We start from the raw sequence: 14,629 nt of genomic DNA, 5'->3' as shown, positions 1-14,629 counted from the left end.
ACGAGAAGGCTAGACAATGACGGAAACTATTGATGCAGTTCAGTAGCTTAGGAATGCAGAAGAGGAGGACTGAACTGATAGCAGGAACTATAACATACTTTTGGCAGACTCAGAGGCAGAGCCGGGGTGCACCGGGCACTGCTAGGCAGGAAGTAAGTGAAAGGTCGAGGATACAGGTGGGGGCTGTATCGCTCCTCAGCGAGGCTTTCAGGAGACAGGAGCTGAATCTGTGGTCCGGGCCCTTTTGAGGCCTAGAAACGGGGACTTTATAATGGAATAACGTGCACACTGAGAAACGTGGCAACATTACTTACATAGGCCTGATATTCGTAGTATTCACGAGGACTGGAAACTAGCATACCAGAGGTGGACACAACTGTAATTGCGTCTTTAATCAGAATAGGGAATAACATATGCATATTGATCATGCATACATAACGTATGATGGATGGGGCGTAGGGACACAGAACATGGCAAAATTTACTTTTCCACATCCCTAGAAGCCAGAATGGCCTTTGACATGGTGGAATGGACTTACCTTTTTGCGCTTCTTCCACGCTTGGGCTTCGGCCCTAAATTTTGTGCGTGGATCCGGCTCCTTTACACAGAACCGGTGGCGTGCGTGGCGGTCAATGGACGTCTCTCCGACACTATACCGCTGACAAGAGGGACTCGGCAGGGTTGCCCTCTATCGCTGCTTCTCTTCGTGCTGGTATTAGAGCCCCTGGCGGCGCGGCTTAGAGAGACCCCTCTTTTACGAGGTATTAAATGGGCGGAGGGTTGGGAAGACCGCATATCCCTCTACGCGGACGATATTCTGGTGTATCTTACGGACCCAGAAGACGCTCTAGCGGTATTACTTGAGATCTGCGGCACTTTTGGGGTAGTTTCTGGCTACACCATAAATTGGTCCAAGCCAGTTCTATATCTACTTAAGGGACCTGTACCACGACTCCCCCCTCACTGTCCACTGGCGGTGTCTCAAGATTCATTCAAATATCTTGGTATACATATAACGAAGGACCCTGCAGCCTTCTTCTCCAAAAACCTGGCACACCCCCTGGAGCGCTTGCGAGGAGATATGAGGCACTGGGAATCACTACCCCTGTTGCTGCTGGGGAAAGCAGCCTTATTTAAAATGATGGCCCTGCCCCGATTTTTATATGCGCTGGAAAACACGCCGTTTCCGGTACCCTTGAGATATTTTAAACAAATAGCAGCACTGGTGTCCATGCTCCTCTGGGGCAGCAAACCGGCACGCATTGCACAGGCTAAATTGTACCGCAGCTGGTATGACGGCGGCATAGTGCTCCCTAATATACGCCTCTATTATTGGGCGGCACACCTCAAAGTCATAAACCAGTGGATACACGCCCCTCAGACGGACCAGCGTACAGGGCGGACAGGGCGCAGCTGGGAACAGACAATATGTTAGCGGCCCTGTATAACAGGAGACGGGCACTGACACTGGAGGGCCCAACGAAGCACACAGTCATGCTGTGGTATAAGGCACAAGCACATTTGGGGTGGAGGGAGACCATTACCAAACTCATCCCTCTTTGGGATGCGAAGCAGCTAGGGTCACTTAGGAACAGCAGGGGTTTTGCACATTGGGACGGCATAGGCATATCCACAGTGGCCGATACATGGGACAAGGGGACGGTCATCCCTTTTGATCAGCTTAGGCGGCAATACGAACTGGCACCTACCGAAACATTCCGATACATACAAATCAGACACGCACTCCTGGCAGTCCTACCACAGGACGTAGACGTACCCGAGGCTTTTCCCCTAGAAGATAGATTACTCACAGATTTTATGCCCAAACGTGCCACGTCATTCACATACCGCAAGTTGATTAATAACCAGCCGGATCCCACAGCAATTTTAAAGGATATGTGGGCCGCTGACATTGGAGCCATGGATGGAGTGGAATGGCAGGCGGCACTCGCTTCGCCCAAAGAGGTGGGAATTCCGGCCAGACTACGGCTTGTTCAGCTTAAAGTCTTACATCGCTCTTATCTCACCAGAAGTACGCTTCACAAAATAGGCAGGGCACAGCATCCATATTTTCTTAGGGGATGCGGGGACGAAGGCTCCTTTTTCCATACAATCTGGGACTGCCCACTAATAACTGACTATTGGCGCAAGGTCCTGCGAACGATATCCCAGACTCTGAGTGTTTCTTTATTACCTGAACCACACAGGTGCCTCTTAATATATGGGAACCTAACAACTTATCGCGCCATGGACAAACATTGGCGACGCTAGGCCTCATGGTAGCTAAACGGAATGTGGCGCAGAAGTGGGGAGCCATTGAGCTGCCCTCGTTGGAGGCTTGGTGCAGGGACATAGACGTTGTCATAATTACTGAGAGGACTGTCTATGTGAATCGGAAATGCCCTCGAAAAATGGACCAAAATATGGACTGCATGCAATACTTACAGGGGAGACATCTACGACCCCATTCCTGAATCTGATGATGATAGCTCAGACGAGGACTCTGGGGACGATTAATAGGGCGGGGTGGGTGGAGTATTTTTTTGATCACATTTTGGTTACCGTGGGAGGGACAGGAGATGATGAGAATCAATGTGTCAAATGCTTAATAATTAATGTGACCTTGAAACTTTTACATGCGAATTGTCTTACCGATGATTGTTATATAACCAATAAAAACATTAAAACATTTTTTTTTAAAAAGTCTGGTTCACCCTGGGCTGGATGATGGCACCATGCTATCTGCTTGTTGACTGGAGGTCCAAAACCAGGGGTCTGTCTAAGCCCCAGGAAGGTTGTATGTGAGGGCTTCATTAAACAGAAGCAAGGGCTTAGTATACGCTGGCCTTGGCTGAAGCACTTCCATGAGAACATTAGTCCTCACCTCCATATGGGGTAACAGGAAGTCAAGAACCTCGGCTGTCCTTTGCACAACCCTGGAGAAGGCACTCTCTTCTGAGGCAGGCCCTGAGGTGAAATGTGCCCAGTGTATGACAAGGTGTCAAGACAGCAATGTATGTTGAACGTGCGTAAAAACGCCCTTGTAGCAGTTTGCCAGAGGCCCAACACCGGAACACCTCTCGGAGCGGCTATAGTGGTGGCCTGGCTCTGAAGGAATGAGCCAGAAGGCCTCCAGGAGGCTAATTGTTGACCCGTTCGTACAATGCTTTTATGTATACGATGAACTCCGTAGACAAGGTTTGCTTCTGGACCCCCTTCTAAGCAACGGCAAAGCCAATAAAAAGCTGGTCATCCAACCTATTCTCTTTTGTGGGCTCAATGTAAAAGATAAAGCTAAAAGCTCTTTCTGGGTTTAGTGGTCAAAGGGTGATTCAGAACAAAAATTGCAGAGACAATACCACTTTCATGAAAAGACGGTACCACTTTCAGCAAAAATGAAGCAACGAGAAAAGAAATCTTGATCAGCAAAGAAAGAGAGCAACTGTGTAAAGGCTTGAAGGCCTGCACATTGAGAACATAAGGATGAGATGAAGGCCCTGTTGGGGCCTAATAATGGTGTAGGGAAAAACGTATGAGGAAATCCTACAAAAAACGCATTGCAATTGGTGACCTGAATAACAAAGGTCATTCAGTTGGCCAGAGGGGCAGACAAATAACGTTAACTGTGCCTACCACAAACCTTTGTGCGATAAAATGAACAAAACATCTGCCAATGTAGCCTGTAGACAGTTGAGTTGATGGTCTCCACACCACGCAACAAACATAACCAAGTGACGTGAACAAACAGAATGGAAAAAGAGGCCATAGTCTAACGAATAACATTCACTAACATCCCAAAGAGTTAGCCAGACAGGAGAACAAATGCTCAAGAGATTGGTGTACCACCCTCTTTTGGCTCAATAAGAGCTGTTATGATGATCTGAGTCTAGTCTTCCCTGATCTTCTGAGGCAGGAAGTCAGGAGATGAGAAGGCATACCAGAGACCTACATCCCACCACAGGCAAAGTGCATCTCCCTGGAAACCTCTAAAAGGAAACTCTAGTGCATATTAAGCATGTCACTGCATGTTCTCACTGGTGACAAAAAGATCTAGCAAGGGCACTGTCCGCCAGGTGAGGCTGTTTCAAGTCACCCCCGATGAAGATGCCATTCCTGGTCTGCCAGGTGGTATCTGCTGAATGTGGCCGCCCTATCATTCAGTGAGCTTGCCTAATGATTGGCCATTAAGGAGATCCCTCGACACTTCAGACACTTCTAATGAGACAGTTCTTCCTGGCACAGTATCCATGACCCAACATCATCCTCCTTGTTGAGTACCATATGGCGGTTGTGTTGGCCATCAACAGAGAAAGCTTCCCCTTGACGGATGGAAGACCTTCAAGCCAACCAGGTGGCACAAAGCTCCAGGCCGCTGATACAGACCTTCTGCTCTGCTGGAGACCAAAGACCACCTGATCTCCACTTGATATTCAAACCCAGAAAAGATGCATCTGTCATTACTGTGAGCTCTGTGTAGTGAAGAGGGAATGGCTTACCTCAGATCAGTTTGGATTCTGCCAAACACAACTGGAGGTCACAGGCTTCCTCTTTCGCAATGTAAATATTGTCAGAAAGGTAACCCCAGAGCTGTGCTGACTGTAGGCAAAGGTAACTTCACAAGATCCACTATTGCTACAGACATGTGGGGCAAGCAGAATGCAATAGGCCAAGAAGGCTCTGAACTGTCCATGCAGAGTGGGTTAAAAAGATCAGGATCATAACCTGAATGGCTAGCTATGGGGCTGGGAAGGTCTTGAACACCGCTGTGTCCAGAATGGCCTCTATGAAGGGAATCTTCTGCACAGGGGGGGTGTTAGCGCATTGAAGGAAAACCCAAAGGATGAAAGAAGGGCAACTACTGTTTGGCGGTGGTCCAGAGCCGATTATGGGGAGCCCATCTTCAGCAGTTAGTCATCAATGTATAGGAATACATGTATCCAATACCTGTAAGGATGGGCTGCAACTACCCTGATCACCTTTGTAAACACTTGAGGGGCAGAGGTGAGGTATAAGGCTAGAACAAACAGGAGTTCTCAGAATCAATCATGAACTGAAGTAAGCGTCTTTAGGACTAGAGAACCAGCACATAAAAATAGGGGTACTGCTAGCCCAAGTACATCGGCCAGTCCACTGGAACCAGGCCTTGTCCTAAGTCATCATTGTGAACCTTAGTTTCTGAAAAAAGATGTTAAGAAGTTGAAGATCTACAGCCGCTGTTCTTCAGACCCTTTGGCCAGTAAAAACTGAAGTACCTGCTTATAAAAGGCATGATCTGCTGAGAAACGAACAGAAACAGGTAGGATAAGAAGGGGTGGAAGTGAAGGCAAGGATGTAATCTTGATTTACAGAAAAATGGGTGTTGGGATACAGTAAACCACACCTATCACTTCTATTGACTTCGCAACAGTCCAAACAATCGGAAGGTCAAACCCCTAACCTTCCATAACAGTGTCACCTCCACACTAGATCAGAACAAATGATCAGCACACCTCAAGATGTATATATAACCAATATCTTCGGCTGTGTTGCCAAATTCCACCTTAGGCCTTGGTTCGAACCTAATGCACAGTCTCCATTTCTTTTTTCTTTAAAATACTTTTTTTATTCACATCTTCTCTTTCTTCCTATAATAAAATCAATTCTTCAAAAGTAGCCAAAGAATCGCCAACGCGTTTCTTCTCTTACTTGAGACTTCTTCAGGACTCCTTGATTGGGTTTCTTGAAATAAATCGAAGCACTCGACTGTTTGGAAGCTAGTGATGGGAACACGCCGCATACAGATACAAGTATCGAATCAGGAGGGAAGACAAACCCAGGATACATTGAAAGACCAGACTGGTCGATAAGTGGTTCGATTAATTTAAAGAAACACAGTCTATCGTGTGCAGCCAGGTTGGTTCTCAAGATATATTTTATTACGTCTGTCCGTCTAGGATTCGTTGAACAAATGACTTTCTGAATTTGTCTAGGATGGCAGGCAACATCTCTCTGGCTATAATCAAATGACATGCATGCAACGTGCACCTCATGATTAAGCAGGAGAAAGAAAATATTTTTTTTCTAAAAGCATCAGTACTTTTGGATTCTGTCAGGTGGTGCAGTAGGGAAAGCATTGATATTCAGCATGATAGTAGAAGCTTGAACCAAGTCCTTTGAGTCGAGTTGGGGAGTAAAAAAAGAAAACGATCCCCAGGGAGAGGCCTTCTATGTCTAGCTACTGGAGGAATGAGGGAACAGAACATAGGTTAGACCAAGCCACCATAAAGGTTTCCGTCAAGGCCTCACTAAAGTCTGTAAGACCTGTTAAGTGGCTGGCCCAGGCTGCAAGATTTCTGTCAGTAGGTTAGCCTTAGTCTCCATTGTAGTTACCAGTAGTTCCAACACCTCTGCTGCTCTGCCGGCTACTACAGTGAAAGAGGAACTCTCCTCAGTCGGGTCTCCTATGTGGATTCCAGTTCTGTCTCAAGATAAGCATCTAGGCCAATGACATTCTGTAGATCTAAATAAAGTCCAGCGTTAGTGTAATGAGGAAGTTGCAGATTGTCTACCTCCACACCATCACCCTCGTCATGCAAAACATTACGGATCTCTTGAACGGCATCAGAGTCCAATCCAAACAATGTTTCCAGCCCAAGACAACATCTGCATTGAGAGAGAGTCTGGGGTTCATCCAAAGTTGGGGGCTGTACCTTGCTAATCACATAGCGAAACAAGATCCTAGTATAGGTTTATGTCGGCTCCAGTTCAGAAACAGCATCAGAACCAGATCTGGTTTTGGTGCTGCTTGAGTCAGGTCCTGTGCCTAACAGGCCACAACAGTCTTTTGGTGTTGGAGTGGAGGCATGCCAGAAGGAGGCCCAACATGGTCATCAAGTGCTGGAGTGAACCTGCAGGCTGAAGTCCGACTCTAGGTCCTTGGAGCTAAATAGGGCTAAAGGTGCTCTAGACTGTGTTGGCATCATCCTGAAGAGTTGCAGTATGGTCCCCATAAAGGCCTCCATCTGCTGTTGGGTTGATGACAGGCCAGGTAGTTTGTGGCACACTGGGAATAGCCTCAGGACAAGCTTGGAGTCAAACAATGGTAACAGAATTGGGTCCTTGAAGGACTGACTATGCGGCCTTTTCTTGGAGAGGGAGTGGGGGATGCATACAAGTCATGACTAGACTTCCTGCTCTTGGAGGTGTAACTTGTCACTCACCTTTGACTTCAGCCTACCCTATGATGATGACTTTGAGATCTGGAGCAGGAGCAGACCTACGACTTTGAGCGGATCCACCGTTTAGAGTGCAACCTACCTAGCTTTTGGTTAAAAAGCTTACCCTGTGCCCTCTCGACAGTCTTCAAGTGTTTGAAGGAAGATTTATCGCATGCCTTCGAGTAGTGCCTCAATCCTAGACGCAACATGCAGACATTGTGTGGATCTGTTACTGACATCTGCTTCCTGCAGGTGCAGCCAGGTTTGAAGACTATAGTTTTTGTAGGAGACATTTCCCTAAAGAAAAAGTTGCTTATCTTCAGACACACCTTTTCTGATAGACTCAACTTAACCACAGATTCTTCACCTTGTGAGTTTCCCCAGGTGCCAGGTTGGATCTGGAAACCTTTGTAGCAATTCCTTTACACATTTACAGGTGGTATTGTGCTTTTATGAGCCCCAATGTACCCCAACATAGGCCTAGGTAGATGCACGACCTTGTACCCACATTTGTCCTACCTTGCTCTACATAACAGCTCTGGCACTGACCTTTTGCTTAGTTATGTGATGAATAAATGTTGTGTGGATTTCTTCGAAAACTAGCCTAATGTACGAGTTACTTACCTTCGGTAACGATGTATCTGAAAGAGACGATTCTAGCCGCAGATTCCTTCACGTATAATTATCCCCAGGCGTGAGACTGGATCCGGAAACTTTTTGCCACAGCATCCCTGCTCACCTGCGGGCAGGGCGACATCACGCGACTCCGTCCAGCAGCCAACAATGCCAAAGTCCCAGCAAGGAGGACTCAATGGCCAGCAAACACAATCTACAGCCAGGGCATCCAAAAAGCCCAAACCCAGCTCAACTCAGCAGTCACTGAGGAGGAGGAGGAGGAGTAGTAGGCGGAGGAGGAGTAGTAGGCGGAGGAGGACGGAGCCCCCAGCAACCTCTGGATGGCAGAATCAGCCGGGGCATGGAACAACAAGCTGCCATCAAACGGAAGAACAATGAGCCGCTCCCGAATATTCTCAGGGAAGACGCCGCTCCGAAGCCAAGCAAGGCGAAGGAGGGCGACTGAGGAAGCTATGGCCCGGCCCAACACCTCCGAGATGTCCGGAGTGGAAAATAAACGCCGCCAGCTCCCGGCCATCCAAAGCATGATGCCGTAAGTCCACCTGAACAGTCTCCTGGGAAGCCGCGGATCCCAGAGACTCAGCTGAGTCCCACAAACAATAGGAGGGCCTCGCCAATACACACAAGGTGTTAAGAGCCCGCAGGGCAGCACTGGTTGAGGCGAACATGTTGCGCTCCCAAGAGTCCAGCTAGCGGGCCTCCCGGGACGGCGGAGTCAACAGTGGCGGCAGGGAGGGAAAAACGGTCCTCAAGAGTGGACTGGCAGCAGAGGGGTGGAGGGAGAGGCACGCCGGGTCACGTGGCGCCGGATGGTGATGGTGCAGAAGGTGTTGAGGCACCAGATCTCCCGAGGCTGGACGCCTCCAAGCTCCCTCCAGGGAAGAAAGGAGCGAAAGGGGAGTAAGATCTCCCACCCACCAGAGCCCTGGTGGAGAACCTCCAAGAAATGGTCTGCCGAAAAATGAGCAATCGGGTCCCCCATGCGCAGAATGCCCAGAGTTGTGGTCACTGCGTGCGCGAATGCCGCATGTTAAATTCAGTAAATTAAATATGAAGACTCCTCGTTGTAATGTTCATATAGTATATTTATTCTTGGGATTAGATGGTCAGGTACAGCATTCAAGTAGGAATGTAATCTGGAATAAACCCCACAAGGAGCAGATAACCTCCTGCTCAGCCTCCAGGTAACTGACATCTGCTTCCTGCAGGTGCAGCCAGGTTTGAAGACTATAGTTTTTGTAGGAGACATTTCCCTAAAGAAAAAGTTGCTTATCTTCAGACACACCTTTTCTGATAGACTCAACTTAACCACAGATTCTTCACCTTGTGAGTTTCCCCAGGTGCCAGGTTGGATCTGGAAACCTTTGTAGCAATTCCTTTACACATTTACAGGTGGTATTGTGCTTTTATGAGCCCCAATGTACCCCAACATAGGCCTAGGTAGATGCACGACCTTGTACCCACATTTGTCCTACCTTGCTCTACATAACAGCTCTGGCACTGACCTTTTGCTTAGTTATGTGATGAATAAATGTTGTGTGGATTTCTTCGAAAACTAGCCTAATGTACGAGTTACTTACCTTCGGTAACGATGTATCTGAAAGAGACGATTCTAGCTTCAGATTCCTTCACGAATAATTATCCCCAGGCGAGAGACTGGATCCGGAAACTTTTTGCCACAGCATCCCTGCTCACCTGCGGGCAGGGCGACATCACGCGACTCCGCCCAGGCGTTGTCTGCGCACGTGACGTCAGCGAGGTCACATAAGCCCCACCCCGGCGCGCCGACGACAGTTTTCGTCTGACAACTTTTCCACACCACAACGCGGAACCACCAAACAAAAAACTTGGGAGCATGGGAACAGCGTGCGAAAGAGTATACAAAAAAGAACACCATAAGAACAGTGCAACACCGCAGTGTCCAAGAGCAGAGAAAGAGAGGAAGAACAGAGCAGAGCCCTGAGCAGCCACTCCGCCAATACCTAGATAGCAACACCCCACCTCCCCCCCCGGAGACAGGGAACCTGCGTAAAGGCATGACACATGTAGCAGGCCTACAATCACACCCCGAAACAAGGAAGGGGAGACAGTCCCAACAGTCAGGAACACCCAACCTCCAGCAACCCCAGCCTAGAGGGCATCCACCCCCCAAGAAACAAGGGTAAGGCACGACCAGAGGGCCTCAACTCAGAGGAGGTAGAGGGGCCAGGCCCTAGCAGCAAGAGGAAGGGAGGGAAGGGAGATATTGGAGGCAAACCTCCCCCACCTGGAGCAGCCAGAACAGCGGGGCATTGGAGCACCAGAACCCTACCTTCCCAGAACCAAGAGGAGGGAAGAACAGCAACCAGACGGAGCCACCGCCAAGAGCAAAAGAAGGTACTCACAGAAGACATGGCCCCCACAGGGAGGCGAGTACCAAGGACCAGCCCAGGGGTCCTTGCAGAACGGGGAGGAAGGGCGGGCGGTGAAGGAATCTGCGGTTAGAATCGTCTCTACCAGATACATCTTTACCAAAGGTAAGTAACTCATACATCTGATAGAGACTACTAGCCGCAGATTCCTTCACGTAGAATTGATACCCTAGCAATACCCACGGGGCAGGAGGGTCTGTGAAAGGACCCCACCAGACTGGACAGAACAGAAGGCCCACAGAGGACCAGACCTGTGGCCCAGGGAGGTAACCTCGTCCCTACCAGGCAAGAGGACCCCCACAAGTCAAACGCCAGCAGCCCCAGAAGGGATGTAGGAGGAAGAAGAAGAGTGGTGGCCCACACACTCACAACAGAGGGACCTAGGGCAAGGCCGGAGAGGCCGAAGCACCCCACTCCACCCCCAGGGCAACAGAGCTTCCACCCAACTCCAGGACAGGCAGAGGAACAAGAAGAAGAAGCCCTGAGGGTCCAAGGAAACCAAGGAAAGAGGCGAGCCCACCCAGAGGGAAGGCAACAGGCCAGCCAGAACGGTAGCTATAACCATAAGCCGCCAGAAGCATGAAAGACACTGAAGCTTCCCAGCTCTCAACACAAGAGCAGGAAGGAGAGAAAATGGCCGCGCACACAACTTCAAGAAGCAATAGCAACATGCAGAAACGCCAAGGAGAACAGGCACCCGAAGGCAACCAGCACTCCCCGGCAGAGCAGAGCCATATAACAGCTACCACTACCCCACATAGGGTACGGTAAGTCCCAAAACACGGGAACCCTCTCTGGAAGAACTTCCGCAGTAGAGGAGAAAACAAGCATCACGGGAAAAAACAGTCTAGCGGAAGGCTTGACATCAGCCCAAAGAAAAACAGAAGGCCTAATCTCAGGGCCAAATCTGTGTACTATTCCAGCAAAAAACACGCACACAGGCACAACAAGGGCCGTCCAGCAGCCAACAATGCCAAAGTCCCAGCAAGGAGGACTCAATGGCCAGCAAACACAATCTACAGCCAGGGCATCCAAAAAGCCCAAACCCAGCTCAACTCAGCAGTCACTGAGGAGGAGGAGGAGGAGGAGTAGTAGGCGGAGGAGGAGTAGTAGGCGGAGGAGGACGGAGTCCCCAGCAACCTCTGGATGGCAGAATCAGCCGGGGCATGGAACAACAAGCTGCCATCAAACGGAAGAACAATGAGCCGCTCCCGAATATTCTCAGGGAAGACGCCGCTCCGAAGCCAAGCAAGGCGAAGGAGGGCGACTGAGGAAGCTATGGCACGGCCCAACACCTCCGAGATGTCCGGAGTGGAAAATAAACGCCGCCAGCTCCCGGCCATCCAAAGCATGATGCCGTAAGTCCACCTGAACAGTCTCCTGGGAAGCCGCGGATCCCAGAGACTCAGCTGAGTCCCACAAACAATAGGAGGGCCTCGCCAATACACACAAGGTGTTAAGAGCCCGCAGGGCAGCACTGGTTGAGGCGAACATGTTGCGCTCCCAAGAGTCCAGCTAGCGGGCCTCCCGGGACGGCGGAGTCAACAGTGGCGGCAGGGAGGGAAAAACGGTCCTCAAGAGTGGACTGGCAGCAGAGGGGTGGAGGGAGAGGCACGCCGGGTCACGTGGCGCCGGATGGTGATGGTGCAGAAGGTGTTGAGGCACCAGATCTCCCGAGGCTGGACGCCTCCAAGCTCCCTCCAGGGAAGAAAGGAGCGAAAGGGGAGTAAGATCTCCCACCCACCAGAGCCCTGGTGGAGAACCTCCAAGAAATGGTCTGCCGAAAAATGAGCAATCGGGTCCCCCATGCGCAGAATGCCCAGAGTTGTGGTCACTGCGTGCGCGAATGCCGCATGTTAAATTCAGTAAATTAAATATGAAGACTCCTCGTTGTAATGTTCATATAGTATATTTATTCTTGGGATTAGATGGTCAGGTACAGCATTCAAGTAGGAATGTAATCTGGAATAAACCCCACCAGGAGCAGATAACCTCCTGCTCAGCCTCCAGGTAACTGACATCTGCTTCCTGCAGGTGCAGCCAGGTTTGAAGACTATAGTTTTTGTAGGAGACATTTCCCTAAAGAAAAAGTTGCTTATCTTCAGACACACCTTTTCTGATAGACTCAACTTAACCACAGATTCTTCACCTTGTGAGTTTCCCCAGGTGCCAGGTTGGATCTGGAAACCTTTGTAGCAATTCCTTTACACATTTACAGGTGGTATTGTGCTTTTATGAGCCCCAATGTACCCCAACATAGGCCTAGGTAGATGCACGACCTTGTACCCACATTTGTCCTACCTTGCTCTACATAACAGCTCTGGCACTGACCTTTTGCTTAGTTATGTGATGAATAAATGTTGTGTGGATTTCTTCGAAAACTAGCCTAATGTACGAGTTACTTACCTTCGGTAACGATGTATCTGAAAGAGACGATTCTAGCTGCAGATTCCTTCACGAATAATTATCCCCAGGCGAGAGACTGGATCCGGAAACTTTTTGCCACAGCATCCCTGCTCACCTGCGGGCAGGGCGACATCACGCGACTCCGCCCAGGCGTTGTCTGCGCACGTGACGTCAGCGAGGTCACATAAGCCCCACCCCGGCGCGCCGACGACAGTTTTCGTCTGACAACTTTTCCACACCACAACGCGGAACCACCAAACAAAAAACTTGGGAGCATGGGAACAGCGTGCGAAAGAGTATACAAAAAAGAACACCATAAGAACAGTGCAACACCGCAGTGTCCAAGAGCAGAGAAAGAGAGGAAGAACAGAGCAGAGCCCTGAGCAGCCACTCCGCCAATACCTAGATAGCAACACCCCACCTCCCCCCCCGGAGACAGGGAACCTGCGTAAAGGCATGACACATGTAGCAGGCCTACAATCACACCCCGAAACAAGGAAGGGGAGACAGTCCCAACAGTCAGGAACACCCAACCTCCAGCAACCCCAGCCTAGAGGGCATCCACCCCCCAAGAAACAAGGGTAAGGCACGACCAGAGGGCCTCAACTCAGAGGAGGTAGAGGGGCCAGGCCCTAGCAGCAAGAGGAAGGGAGGGAAGGGAGATATTGGAGGCAAACCTCCCCCACCTGGAGCAGCCAGAACAGCGGGGCATTGGAGCACCAGAACCCTACCTTCCCAGAACCAAGAGGAGGGAAGAACAGCAACCAGACGGAGCCACCGCCAAGAGCAAAAGAAGGTACTCACAGAAGACATGGCCCCCACAGGGAGGCGAGTACCAAGGACCAGCCCAGGGGTCCTTGCAGAACGGGGAGGAAGGGCGGGCGGTGAAGGAATCTGCGGTTAGAATCGTCTCTACCAGATACATCTTTACCAAAGGTAAGTAACTCATACATCTGATAGAGACTACTAGCCGCAGATTCCTTCACGTAGAATTGATACCCTAGCAATACCCACAGGGCAGGAGGGTCTGTGAAAGGACCCCACCAGACTGGACAGAACAGAAGGCCCACAGAGGACCAGACCTGTGGCCCAGGGAGGTAACCTCGTCCCTACCAGGCAAGAGGACCCCCACAAGTCAAACGCCAGCAGCCCCAGAAGGGATGTAGGAGGAAGAAGAAGAGTGGTGGCCCACACACTCACAACAGAGGGACCTAGGGCAAGGCCGGAGAGGCCGAAGCACCCCACTCCACCCCCAGGGCAACAGAGCTTCCACCCAACTCCAGGACAGGCAGAGGAACAAGAAGAAGAAGCCCTGAGGGTCCAAGGAAACCAAGGAAAGAGGCGAGCCCACCCAGAGGGAAGGCAACAGGCCAGCCAGAACGGTAGCTATAACCATAAGCCGCCAGAAGCATGAAAGACACTGAAGCTTCCCAGCTCTCAACACAAGAGCAGGAAGGAGAGAAAATGGCCGCGCACACAACTTCAAGAAGCAATAGCAACATGCAGAAACGCCAAGGAGAACAGGCACCCGAAGGCAACCAGCACTCCCCGGCAGAGCAGAGCCATATAACAGCTACCACTACCCCACATAGGGTACGGTAAGTCCCAAAACACGGGAACCCTCTCTGGAAGAACTTCCGCAGTAGAGGAGAAAACAAGCATCACGGGAAAAAACAGTCTAGCGGAAGGCTTGACATCAGCCCAAAGAAAAACAGAAGGCCTAATCTCAGGGCCAAATCTGTGTACTATTCCAGCAAAAAACACGCACACAGGCACAACAAGGGCCGTCCAGCAGCCAACAATGCCAAAGTCCCAGCAAGGAGGACTCAATGGCCAGCAAACACAATCTACAGCCAGGGCATCCAAAAAGCCCAAACCCAGCTCAACTCAGCAGTCACTGAGGAGGAGGAGGAGGAGGAGTAGTAGGCGGAGGAGGAGTAGTAGGCGGAGGAGGACGGAGTCCCCAGCAACCTCTGGATG

This window comes from Lissotriton helveticus, chromosome 5_1, assembly GCF_964261635.1.
Source record: "Lissotriton helveticus chromosome 5_1, aLisHel1.1, whole genome shotgun sequence".
NCBI lineage: Eukaryota > Metazoa > Chordata > Amphibia > Caudata > Salamandridae > Lissotriton > Lissotriton helveticus.
This window is presented reverse-complemented; position numbering follows the sequence as displayed.